At 38.1% G+C, this 12,783-nt stretch overlaps 1 long non-coding RNA gene across 1 annotated transcript; it reads left to right on the plus strand.

Moving 5' to 3' along the window:
• The first annotated feature begins 2,121 nt into the window (after nucleotides 1–2,121).
• On the plus strand, nucleotides 2,122–8,430 carry LOC135411907 (uncharacterized). The gene is made up of 3 exons (XR_010429379.1): nucleotides 2,122–3,640; nucleotides 5,186–5,317; nucleotides 6,251–8,430. It is a non-coding gene; the product is annotated as an uncharacterized LOC135411907 (long non-coding RNA).
• The last annotated feature ends 4,353 nt before the right edge of the window (nucleotides 8,431–12,783 follow it).

Here is a 12,783-nt window from a genome sequence, read left to right on the forward strand (position 1 = left end):
AACATATCAATTGATGGTGTGCTAGAGGTCCAAAAATTATGAAATTTCAAGAAAAAATTGTGTAGTATTGCAACACAGAAATAATGCCTCTTTGTGAAACATTCATGAGAGACCACTGTCTTACTGGGATGACAAATGAGTCGAGGCTAGAAATGTTGGCTACATTCTCAGTGCACATCAGCAGGTGTGGGCAAACCTGTGTGTGTGGTAATAAAAGGTGACTTGTCACAGTGTTTGCCAGTAGGTCTCTCAGGTTCTGAGAATTGTTCCAGCTTAGGAAATGAATCTGAACAATTTGGGCTGTCTGCACTCTGCCTTCCCTGCAGCCACAGAATGGGGTACTGTTATCTTTTCAGACTTTCAGATCTCTGCTGGATATCCCCTTTACTGGCTGCCCTGGTTCCTATTCAGTCTGATACTCTCCTGGATGGGCCAAGTTCTCCAAGAGTTGGTGCGTTTTCCCTAAAAGTGGTCCAGATTGTTGGGTTGATAGGAATGTAATAGGTCAGTGCTTAAGGCTCTCAGTAATCACAGCAGGTTTTGCACACCTGTACCCGACCACAGGAGAGTATTTTGAGAAAGCCAGCAATACAGGGTTGGATTCTGCAGAGATTTGCTACTTCCCAGGCAGTAACAATTGAAACATTGAAGAGATGTTACATTGAAGAGATGGAGTTAATTGGTGAAGACTCTGGGATGAAGATGGTAACCAAAGAAGTGAAGGTCCAATTGTTTTGGGAAGCCTGAGCTTTAATAAGCTCATCTTATTAGCTTTTAACATCACTGAAAAGTTAAGGACTCCTGTCTCTATCTAGCAGCTTGCTGTACCATACCTCTGAAATGTCTCTCCCTTAAAAAGTAAAACCAGAATATATTAAATATTTTTGACATTGTAGACCATGTATTTCAATGTCATCCATGCTACTGGAGGGCACCAATGTAATTTTTGCTCCTGGAACAATTATTCTTTCATTCACTTGAAAGGGAGCTTTTATGAGATTTTTTCACATACTTCATACTAATTTTTCTCAAAGGACATAAATCATTCAAAGATAATTCCAGATAAATCATTCAAAGAACTTTGGTTGTAGGCTACTGTTGGCTCTTCCTGGAACAGTGTTGCTACAACACATCATGCAGACCCTCAGGATATTTTCATGTACTCACTGTATGCAAAAACCTTTATTTAGCCTTTAGAAAGCCACTTGCACAATTCTGCAACCAAGATCTGAATATATATGTCTCAATAGCTTTTATTTGCACAAAGCACGTGTGTATACAGAACAGGTTTTGTAGCAAAATAAGTCAATAGAAAATATTTGCAGATATCTCTCAAACTAGCAAAAGTTATCACTAGAAATCAGCACCCACTTTTTAATGAGATCCATTTATTTGTCAGAGCTGCTAGTAAAATGTCACAAAAATATCTGTGAGATTGCTCAGTTGACTTGGCAACTCATTTGAGCTGGTTAGAGGGGAAATTTTAGCTACCACCAAGTGTGATGCAACATGAACACTTTTAGGGTTCTAATCCTTGTGCTTGTTTGCTTAGTGAAACAGTTTCTACCAGCTGGGATGACTGCTCTTTCAGTGCCTAAATCAAACATACCTAAAGGCCTCAAGATGAGAAAAATAAATATTTGAAAAAAAACCCTGTGTGTTTGCAAGGTTTGCTTTATCCTGGTTCCTCTCTCACACTTTCATTTTCCCCTTCAGAAACTTAAAAGGAATAGAGATAGATCCTGGACATCTAAAACCAATACTAAAAAGGCTAGTAGGTAGGGCTTGTGTGTTGTGGGAGGAGATTATAAGCAAGAACAGGGTAGCCTTTCAAGGGTGTTTCAACCTCTATACATGTTTGACTGCTTTATGCTCATCCTGTTTGGTACAAAGAGCCAAAATTAAAGTAAACCAGAAGGGCAAAAATTTTCAGTTCGCTGCATTGAATAAAAAGGTTTAACAAACACTGTCTATTTGTTCCTTGCTTGGAGAAAAAGGCTGGTCTTTTATAAAATGTCTTAAATGCTATTTTCACTGAAAGCAAGAATAGCAAAACTCAACAACCTTTGTGTCAAACCATGACACTCACAATGTTTAGTTAATTGTTAGGAGTGTTTACATGCTGTAAAAAATGCAGAGATACTTGCAATCTTGCATTTTTTGCTGCTATTGTTAATTTGACAGCATTGTTATTGAAACATAGATGTGGAAGGGATCTATTTGGGTCATTGGGTCTGACCCACTGCTCTTGCAGCCAACATCAGTATATACGTATAATCCCCTCCATAAAAACTGAAGAAAATCTAAGTAGCTGGGAGTAGTCAGACTAAAAACCTATCCAAAGTTTTTCTTTAGAATTTTAATGCTGTAATTGTTACAGACCTTTATCTAATTTGCGAGTTAATTTTTTCTTTATCTTTTTTTACTAGATAGTATTGTATTAATATTTACTGTGAAAGGATTAAATTAACAGAGGGATATTGTAACAATTTGTGAATCCAGTTAAATTCTCCAGAGCAGAGCATACTGTGCCAATACAAATATTTGCATGGTACTAAAAATTAATGTATGTGGAAGAGCATAAATCAAGTAATTCACTGTGAATTTTTAAAACTTCCACATGACTTTCACATCTCGCTCAAGGAATGTAAAAAATACATTGGTATTAATCTCTGAAAGTGCAACCAGACACATTGTTCAAGTGCTATAGGTTATATTTTAAAAACCATAGTGATAGAAATTACTATTTTTTTGCTATTTTCATTCATGAAAAGCCAGTGTAAATTATTATTTTTATAGAGGCTTGGAAATTAACTGTAAATAGTTTTGAAAGATTGGAAATATATAAATATGCATATATGAAAGCCTACTCACCCTGTGATGTAGCAATGGCCAAGTCCTGCACATACTGTGCCTCTTTCACAAACCATGCGGGCACAGTAGGACAGGGAATTTCTGATCTGTGAGGGTAGGCACTTCTGCAGGCTTGTAGGGAAGATATCTATCTTGATTTCTGAAAGCAATATGGTAGTCCTGAAATACAGGCTAGACTTTCTCTGAGGGGTTCCTTAACCTTTTTTTTCCCTAACTCAGGGAAAGTGAGTCATGGGATTTGCTGGAGTTTATCCATCGCACTTCGGCTCTCACATTGTGCAGGGGCAATTGATACCTTACCTTCCACACTGAGGTATCTACCAAGACAACAAAAGTATTGCAGAAGATTGATTTCTCTCCTAGAGTCTCTTTGCAACTGACTGACTGTCAGAAAGGGAGATGTGGGACAGATTTGAACTGATTTTTCAACATTTGGAAAGCAGGCTATGGAGTGATGACACACTTCACTTTTGGATAAAGAAACAAATGTGATACATATTTTAAAAGTGGAGAGACTGCTCAAATAATTGACAAGTCTGACCTCTGGGACTGTCATCCACTTTAAACACTTCCCTATTTTGAAACAGCTCACGTATATTTTTATGTTCATTAGGTATTCAGAGAGTGCCTTCTTTTCTGCAAGTAGCGGAGAACAGCAAAGAGCGGAGGATCCCAGACACAGAATACACTTGTGATGCAAGATGAATTCCTGAGGCAGGAGGTTTGCAGGGAAGAATAATGAGTATTACTCACTAAGATCACTAAGGTAATCTGTCTTGTTTTACTCTGCAAAGTACTGTAGAAGTATTCCATTGGGATTTCTTGTTTGTTCATCCTAGTTATTTCCAGGTTGGAATTAATGAAGTTCAGCAGTTTAAAGCTTTGGCTTTTCTTCACCACCACAGCTTTAATCCCACAAAATATGTTATGAAAGCCAGGCAGGTTCCTTTTCCAACTCTTTTATTATGATTATCACTTAAGTCTATGGCACAATTCCCAATCTACCCTTGTTCAATGTCCCTGATCTGTATCAAGTAGCAGAGATTTAACTGTTTCTCTCCAAAGGAACTATGGTGTGTGCATCTGTAGGTGAATTTTGAGAGCCTGATTAAGAAATGGAATTCTCCTGCCTCTGAGCAAAAGGATTCTCAACTGAGTGAGTTGTGGTTAAACTTGTAAACCCAGGGAATTTGGTCTAGGGCTTTGAAGAGTGATACAGTTTCCATAAAGTTGGTGGTAGAATGCTGCAAGTTTTGTGATTGGATAATGTAAAAATTCTTTGTCAGCTCTAAGGAAGACATAAGCATTTGAAAGTGAATAAGCTGATTTAAACACTTGGGTGTTTATGGATGGCCTCAAATGATTTAATACAGGAAAGTGTAATTTGAGGAAAATATGACTCCAGATGTTTGAGACACCATATTCAGTTCTGCTTCAAAATCTAGATGTCTCTGTGAGCTACTGTGATACTGACAAGCTCAGTAATAAAGAGTTTGATTATTCATATTTCAACTGACACTAGCCTTCAGAGAAGAATAATTTTCAGAGGAAATTATCTAAAAGCTTCATAGTGTTAAAGGCAAAATAGATAAAAAAGTCTACATAAGAAAAAACAGCAGGAGAGGAAATATATGCCTTTGTAAAGGTGTTATAATGCTGTGTAAGATCCTCTTTGTACTTCACAGTTACATTTGCAGACAAGTGGAAATATTTATACTCAATGAAAGTCACAGTGTGTGCAGATTATTTCTTTCCTGTTTTTAAGAGTAACTGTCTAGAATACTTGAACACGATTTTGAGTCTCCATATTGTCCTCTGGTGAATAAAAGGAGAGTATTCAGCTGTAAGTCCTGGCCCTATACTGCTGAGTCTGCAATAAAAACCTCTTTGGATCAGGGGATAAGAAGAGCTACATTCTATTGGAGTTATCACAAGTTCTGAATGGCCTTGATAAACAGCACAAAGACAGAAGTGATTCCCTATTGAGATACAAGCACTGTCCTTGTACACAGTATTGCCAAGCCCTGATTTTAATTGCATGTTTCCAGTTGCTATTTTAGTAGAGATATTAGTGAAGGATAATATTTGAAGAACTTCTGTATACATCCATTTCACTTATATATTTTGTCTGTAAATATTTAGAATTTTTAGAACCCACATTTAATCCTCTCAAAACTAGAAAGAGATAGTACTGAGTTTAACAAAAAGCAAGTTATATATCTTCTGGAATATTTACTTTTCTGGAAAAGCTTCTTGACCTTTAACTCCTGTCATCTTAGCTCTACTTTCAATATGACATTTTATTTTTCAGCAAGTATTAAATATTTTTGGTACAGTAGTGCCTGAAAGCCTCAATCACACTCCTGTTTATGAGCACACCTCATACCTGCAGTGTGAGAACTTCTGAGGAGCATCCTGTGCTCTGAAAAGACAAGGTAACCAGGTAAAAAAAAAAAATCTTCTTTCAACACTTACTGTGGAACCAGAGGACAGCCTGATGAAGTGAATTACTCAAGTTCAAATGAGAAGGCTGTGGGAGAATTTGGATTTTGTGAGTCCCAGACTACCAGCTTAACCGCAGATTTACCTTTTCTCTGAATATAGGCACTGCAAAGACATGTTTAACCTGTGAATCTTGAACTTTTGGGACTGGGTCCAGATGCAAGTTCCATGCTGGGGCTGTAGCACATCACTGGTAGAGGAACTGTGCTGATGCTGGTCTGATGAGCTCTCTGAAACCCTAGCTGTGGGATGAAGGGTCTTCATAGGAACAACTTGGCTGCCAGGCTGGCATTGCTTGGACTCCTCCAAGGCTGCAATTCCCTCAGCCCAGTGCTGTCCTGCACTAGAGAAGTGAGACTCTTGGCAGAGCGATTCTCATTCACTGCCTCTGGACTATCCTAATCCTTACTTGTCCAGTCTAGAGTCCCTCTGTCCTGTGTGAAGTTGGTACATAGGTCATAGGGCTAGAAGCGTGTCAGTGCCTGCACTAGGCTGGATTAAATATCTGGTGTTATCTATTAAAGGAAAAACAACTGCTGCATCATTTCATATGTTCTCTGGGGGTGGTTCTTTAAACATTACAGAGAATTACTGTATGTCCACCTCAGTTTCCTATTGCTTTGTAGGTCCACATACTGGACATTTCCCAACAGTTTACTTTCACCATGCAATGCACTTGACTTCTTGTTTATTGTTTTGTTGTATCTTCATTTCAACTTTATGGGAAGGCTCTGTCCCTCTCCCTCCTTCATACAGCGTTTCTACTGGTAGCTTTTTATTGATGTCCTGATCATTTAGCTACTGTACCATGTGAACAAGAAAATAACATTTAGGCATGAAGTTCTACAGTCTGCAACTAACTCTTTTCATCCAGCAAACAAAACTTCCACTACTACTGTCCACCTGGGAGGGAGCCTCAAAGACATCCAGTGAGGACAGCTCTGTCTGCAGTGATGGAGATATGCAGGGCTGTGAAGGAGCAAGATTCACGATGGGAACAGTTCCAGGCATGGAGGAAGATATACAGCAATTGACAGGACTTTATTATATGGACTTTACAGTTTTTATGTGCTTATAAATACACACATTGTATGTTGCCCCTATACTTATATTCCCGGGCGTGCCAAGGCATGCCTGCTTCCCTGTTCCCTGCTTCCCCGCTCCCCTCTCTGATTGGCCGGAGAAGCTGCAGAGAGGAGACATCCACCATTCGCCCTTTCCTTCCCCGGCTCCTCCCACGTTCCTCCTCCTTTTGCCTGTGTCCCTATCCCGATTTGTTCCCCCGTTTGTCTGTCTCATGCTTCACTCCATGTTCTGGCCCTTTCCCCGCCTGAACTGATAAAAAATCAATAAAGCATTCCATCTGCACCCCTACCTTGTCTCCGGACCCATCCGTGCTATGTCATGGCCCCATCCCCCCTCGGACCGTGGCACAGGGCTGCAGAAAGGCCTGATAACTACATCTTGCCCTGTGCACCCACTAGTGAAACTGAATCTGACAATTGCACGTGTGTATATGTTGATAAATCACGATGGGAAATAGATGAAGATTCTTGTTTTGCACATTTGTTTTCTTCCCGACCAGTATCTGCTCTTCTGGTTGCACTGCTGAGGTGCTTCAGTTTAGCTTTTGATGATGAAAGAATCAGAGATTGCATGAAACAGCTATTCTGCTCTGAGCTCCCTGTCACTGAATGGACTGTTGTGGGGGAACCTATGTCCACAGGAGGAGTGTTTTAAGATTCCATCTGTATAGCTTAGGCTGAGCTCTGATTTAAAATTGGCTCTTAGCACAACACAAGTCCAAAAATAGATTAAGTGTATTTATTCATACTTTAGCTGAAATTAACATGTCCAAACCATCTTTGTTATAAAAGTGTAACAAAAACTGTATTTCATTTGCTGCATACTGTTGCCCTATCTAAGTGCAATTGATTTCTGGTTTACAAAAACAAAACTAAACAAAAAAACTAATAAGAGCCAGTATCAACACAATTGTCCTAATGCAACATGTTCATAGCAAGGAATCAATTAAAAAGTAGTGTCAGAGAGAATACACCGAAAACTTTTTTCCCTGTGAGTTTACTAGTAATTTAAGCTACAGTAAAAATAGATTAGTCTTGCTTCATTTACGTTCAAGCATCTTCTAGTGAGAAATTTCTTTCATTTTATTTTCTTTTCTTTTTTTCCTTTTTTTTTTGCCCCTGTATTTTCCTCAGTTTGGGTTATTAAGCTTTCTGGACAGAAGCTTCAAAGTCTTCAGTCTGAAAAACATTCTACTGAAGTAACTGTTAAATCCCACTGCTTTACCACAGTAGATTCTGTAGACTCTGTAGAACTGAGATTCCAACTGCAACTGTATTCCAATCTCACTGGAGGGAATACATATGAAGTAGGGTGGAAGGGCAGATGAAGAGAAAGACAGCTTTTGTGTTGTGTGGTTTATTGGCTTCAGAGTTTTTCAGATGACATTTTAAAAAAAAAATCATCTTTGGTTTCAAGGTGCTTTAATGGTTTGTTTCTTAAACAGGGGAAATCTACAATATTTCTGAAAGTGGTCTGAAAATGCTGAAGAAAAGAGGGAGGGAGAAAGGGAGACTATGGCTTATCTTATAAATACACTTCAGGTTGATGTTTTAGCACATACCCAAATCTATAGGTCAATTCTAAGCCTTTAGCATTAGTATTTGAACATCTTGCTGTTTCTGAACCATAGTACTCTGAGTATTGTAATCAACTCAACTAATCTGAACTTAAAATTCTTTTTTGATCTCATAAAATCAGTTCTCAAGAAATACTAGAATGCAGAGCACAGGTGAAGACTGTGATCAAAAACTACTATTAAAGGATATGAAGATTGTTGAAATTCATGACATGCTTTATGAAAGGTGTAAAACATAACAAAACAAACAACTCTACTGCCAAGCCTGTTCCGTTTGTTTTAAATAAAGCGCCTATTTTTGAGATAGACTATAATATTGAGTGTCCTCACAAGTGTGGCTTCCTTCTAAGTTAATTTCTGTTGTTACAATATGAAGGTATGTATGTTAAATTCTGCATTTGTTTCCAGACATGAGGATTTCTTCCCCTTGGAATTACAGGGAAAGCAAAGATTGATTTTGCCCCTTAATGGAGCCACTGTCACTGTGTGCTCTGCAGTCCATGCAGTGCAACTGGGAAGAGCATTGCCACCCCACTCTCACGTGTTTCACTGTGACCTCATCTGATCCTGTTTTTAGAAGGGAAAAAACTGTGTTACTTTCTGTAAATGCAACTCACTGTGTGTAGAGAGGAATTTGCCCTGCCATGGCAGTACAACAGATGCAAATAATTCACGTTTTCCCGTGATATCTGAAAGATATCAAACGTGCTATTTCTGCTAGCAGTTCTGGTTGTAGAGGTTTTGAGGCAGCTATCTCGTAATCTAATTCATGTCAATTAGTTGTCAGTCCAGACAAAAGCCCTCTTATTCAGTTTGTGTAACTAGCTCCCAATAAATCTTTCTTGTGCTCTATCAGCACATGTGGTAACATTTTTTTCCCCAGTCCTCATTTTGTAGCTTTTATCAACAGCTAAGAGGTCAAGAGACCTCTTTCTCACTCTGTCTTTATTTTTTGTTTTCTTACCCATGAGAGTAATGTAATAAAGAGTAAATGAGTGAAGTTGAGTAATTATACACATCTCTCTTTTAACTAATATTCAAGGAAGCTTTTTTTCAGTATGAGCATATACCACTTAACTCTCTATTCAGGAAAGTGGATCAAAGTGAAGATGACATGTTTCTCCATGGTATTAAGATAAGGGGTGAAGAAGTTTGCAGGGACACAAAAATAAAGAAAAAAAGAATGGAAACTTAATTTCTTAGAGCTGAATTTGCCTCATTTGGTGGTGGTGTGTGGCTTGCCTGGGGACGGTCTCATCAGTGAGTCTGGAGGTTTATTGCTGGGGGAAGCTCTGGATGCCTAGATTTTCTAACTTAGTTGTTGGCCTTTGATCATTACTGTAGCTAACATAAGGCCAGGATGACCTAACTGAAAAGAGCTTTAAAATGAAACATCTTACAAAGAAGTATGAACAAGTGAAGTACACCTAACAAGCCAGTGTTGTGGGAGAGTTAAGGCAAAAGAACTTTGAAAAGTTTATTTGAGCTAGGGAAGGTTGAACCACAAGCCCCCAAAAGATAGTCTCACTTCACTGCTACTTTTGCCTTTTTTGGCACATGTGGAGTCTGTTCTCACATGGGAACTTTGAGCCTGGATGGTTTTGGTCAAGTCCTGGCCTCTACTAGAAAGAAATATGTCACAGGTAGTGAAAAACAGGAATGATTCACCTGCCAACCAGCCTCCGCTGTCCACACAACATGTGGTCATACAAAAGCCTCACATGAGCCACTGAAAAACAGTTGCCAAGAGCTACTTTGGTTGCACTTTACACTGGTAATTCCTGTGAACTGTAACGGCTCTGAGTGAGGATCTGGGGATGATCTGAAAGAGATCAGGCCACTCATTCCTGTCTTCCTAGCTGCAGATAAAAATCAGATATGAATCAATATATCCTGAAGGTGAAGAGTTGTTTAAGTAATATTAAGAGGTTGTTGCTGTGATGTTATTGAGATGCCCTCAGATATGGAACGATGTTTCATATGGATGTTGAATGCAGATAAAATTAATTTTACAAATACCATCTGAGTGACTAACTCATGAGAAAACTTTAGATTCAGATTGACGCATGTTGACGTAGCAGAAAAGACAGAAGTGTCAGCAGGGTAACACTATCTAAAAGGTTGCTTAGCAAAGAAAATAAACCATCATGTATGCACTCTAAGGGCAGGACAAGTACTAATAGTTACTTATTTAGCTAAGTTTTCTACGGCTGAATCAGCTGTGTAACCTGATAGTCTGAAGACAGCAAAAATTTCTTCTTATGTTTAAAACTTCCTGTTGATTTACAGGACAGTTTTCTAAGAGAAATAATCACATTAAATTCAATGTAAATGTCATGGTATAACAACTAAGTCCACAGTAATTTTAAATAATGCTTTAAACTAGTCTATTTCCATTCTGAATAACTTTGAAGATGTAATTTATTTTCTCATTTCTGACATGTATAAAATAATTATAATATTTCTCTCCTCTATTGGGAGTAATTAGCAGACTGCTCTATAAAGCATAACCCGTGCACAGCTCTACTTGTATAATCACAGTTATCTTGTCATCAGAATAAACAAACCACTTGTGTATATGTTTATTGGTGAGAAATTTGTACAACTGTTGATAACAGCACTTTCTGTTATTCTGCCATCTGCATTTTAAAAATGGAATGGTAGTTTAATTCAGCAGTAGGAGACAGATATGGACATATGCGTATATATGTTCTTAACTTTAGATAACTAGGTAAGGACTTTCCAGCTAAACGTTAACTGTGTGGCAATAGGGAAGTATCAGTGGAGGGACATGGAACAGATTGCTCACAGGCCAATTTGGTCGGCAATATGTTGGTTTATTAAAAGGAGAACACTCATTATATACTGCTGCTACACCCAGACGCGTGATTCTTCTTCACACAGCATTGGATATATAAGAGAAACATACTTTGTTGTCCACTGCTAATTGGACCACAACAGGTGTCCATATGAGCTGAGGGCACACATTCACCCTCTTGAAACTCCACCTTAACCTTGGCAGGGAGCCTTCTTTGTCCTAACTTCAAAGGCTGAAGCAACTCAACTGTAACTTTTTATTCTGTGTGTAGAAGTTCATAGAGGGAAAACAGCTGTGTCTTTTCTTGCCTTTGCTTGAAATATTAACCTTGGTAGTGTCCATTAGGTTTCTTCACTTTAGCCTGAGTGTCACTAAAGCTAACTGTTCTAGTTTTTGTTATTTTTCTTCTCCTTTTTAATTCATTCTGTTTTGAATGGAAACCCTGGTCATTTCCTTAAAATGGGCAGAGGTTGTTGTGCCATTTAAACACACTGACTCTGAACATGTAATCTAATACTAGGCACCAATAAGTCAACTGGAACAGATAAAGTTATGTGAGTAGCAGTGCAAATAAGATCAAGGCTACATTTTATGAAGTTTGCTTTGGAGGACTTGGACCTTTGAAAGACATATTACTTCTCTTCTGCAGCTTACTCCACTAGGGATCCTCAAAGATGTCTCAGGTGAAAAATAAAAAAATCAGTGGTTGCTTCCATAAAATTTCTGTAATTAGAATTGCTGTGGAATCACTGCTGTATAAAGGCATGTAGGAATTCAACTGGTGAAAAATCAGTATAATTTTATCTAATTTGTATTTTCAAGAGTAAAAAGATTATCTAACATCCTCCTTTGAGGAAGGGCTTTTATTCTGATCCATGAACATCTTTTCCCATCCCATAATGCTTTAATAGCAACCCCACTGAGATGCACCAATCACAAAATATCTTCCAAATTTTTACCTGAATGATGCAGCGATTCCACTTTATTTTATTCTGATTGTATTCTTTTTATGGTGCTTTTACTAATCTGAAATTAATTAGACTGATTTGAGAAATGCCCCTTAATGCTGATTGTCAAACTGGCAAATGAAGATGACCTTTGTATACAAGTACTTTTTCTCTTCACCTTGTAGCTACGAAACCAGTTTTCTATAGCAGAAAAAGTGGGAAGAGCGGAAACCAGTATTTTTAAAAATATTTTAAAGTTTCCTTACTATCCCTGAAAAAAACCCAGAATTTCACAACTTTCCACTAGTGTTTAAATAAAAAAATAATAATAATAAAAAAAAAAAAAAGGGCAAAATTAGTTTAACTTTACTATTTACCTCGGCAGACAAAATGCTGGACTTAAATGTCTGAATGGTACTAACTGTGGCTTTTATATGACATTCATAGAGAACCTAAATTTTGAATTAAATAGATTAACACTTAAACTGTTTGATGTGGAAGGAGCAAACTGTCCAGCTCTAAACCACGTTTCATTCTGGTACTTCTCATTACCCATCTGTTTTTTCTTGTCTGTCCCAATTGCACCATCTATCCCAAAAATCACACTCAGTATGATGACCTCACCTACTAAACTGCAAGGCAATAGCTCTGTCAATCAAAGCTAGTAAACAACCACCACTTCCTTTGCTGTTCTCCTTGTCCATAGTGCTGGAAGCAAGGAATGCAGATTAATGCCCTAGATTTTGGTTCAAGTTGTGTCTCTCTTTAAACTCATCTAGAATGTTCACATAGTGGTAGGAAAGGGAAAAAAAGAAGAAGAGAGTGAGAAAACCAGCTGATGGAATTGGCACAAGGAGCAGCATTGCATTACAGCAATGTAGGCCACCTACAACTTGCAAAGAAAAAAATTGTTCTTGATCAGTCAAGTGAAAAACTTCCAACTTCCTTTTTTATTTTGTTTATTTTGTTTTGGTGGGGAG

This window comes from Pseudopipra pipra, chromosome 3, assembly GCF_036250125.1.
Source record: "Pseudopipra pipra isolate bDixPip1 chromosome 3, bDixPip1.hap1, whole genome shotgun sequence".
NCBI lineage: Eukaryota > Metazoa > Chordata > Aves > Passeriformes > Pipridae > Pseudopipra > Pseudopipra pipra.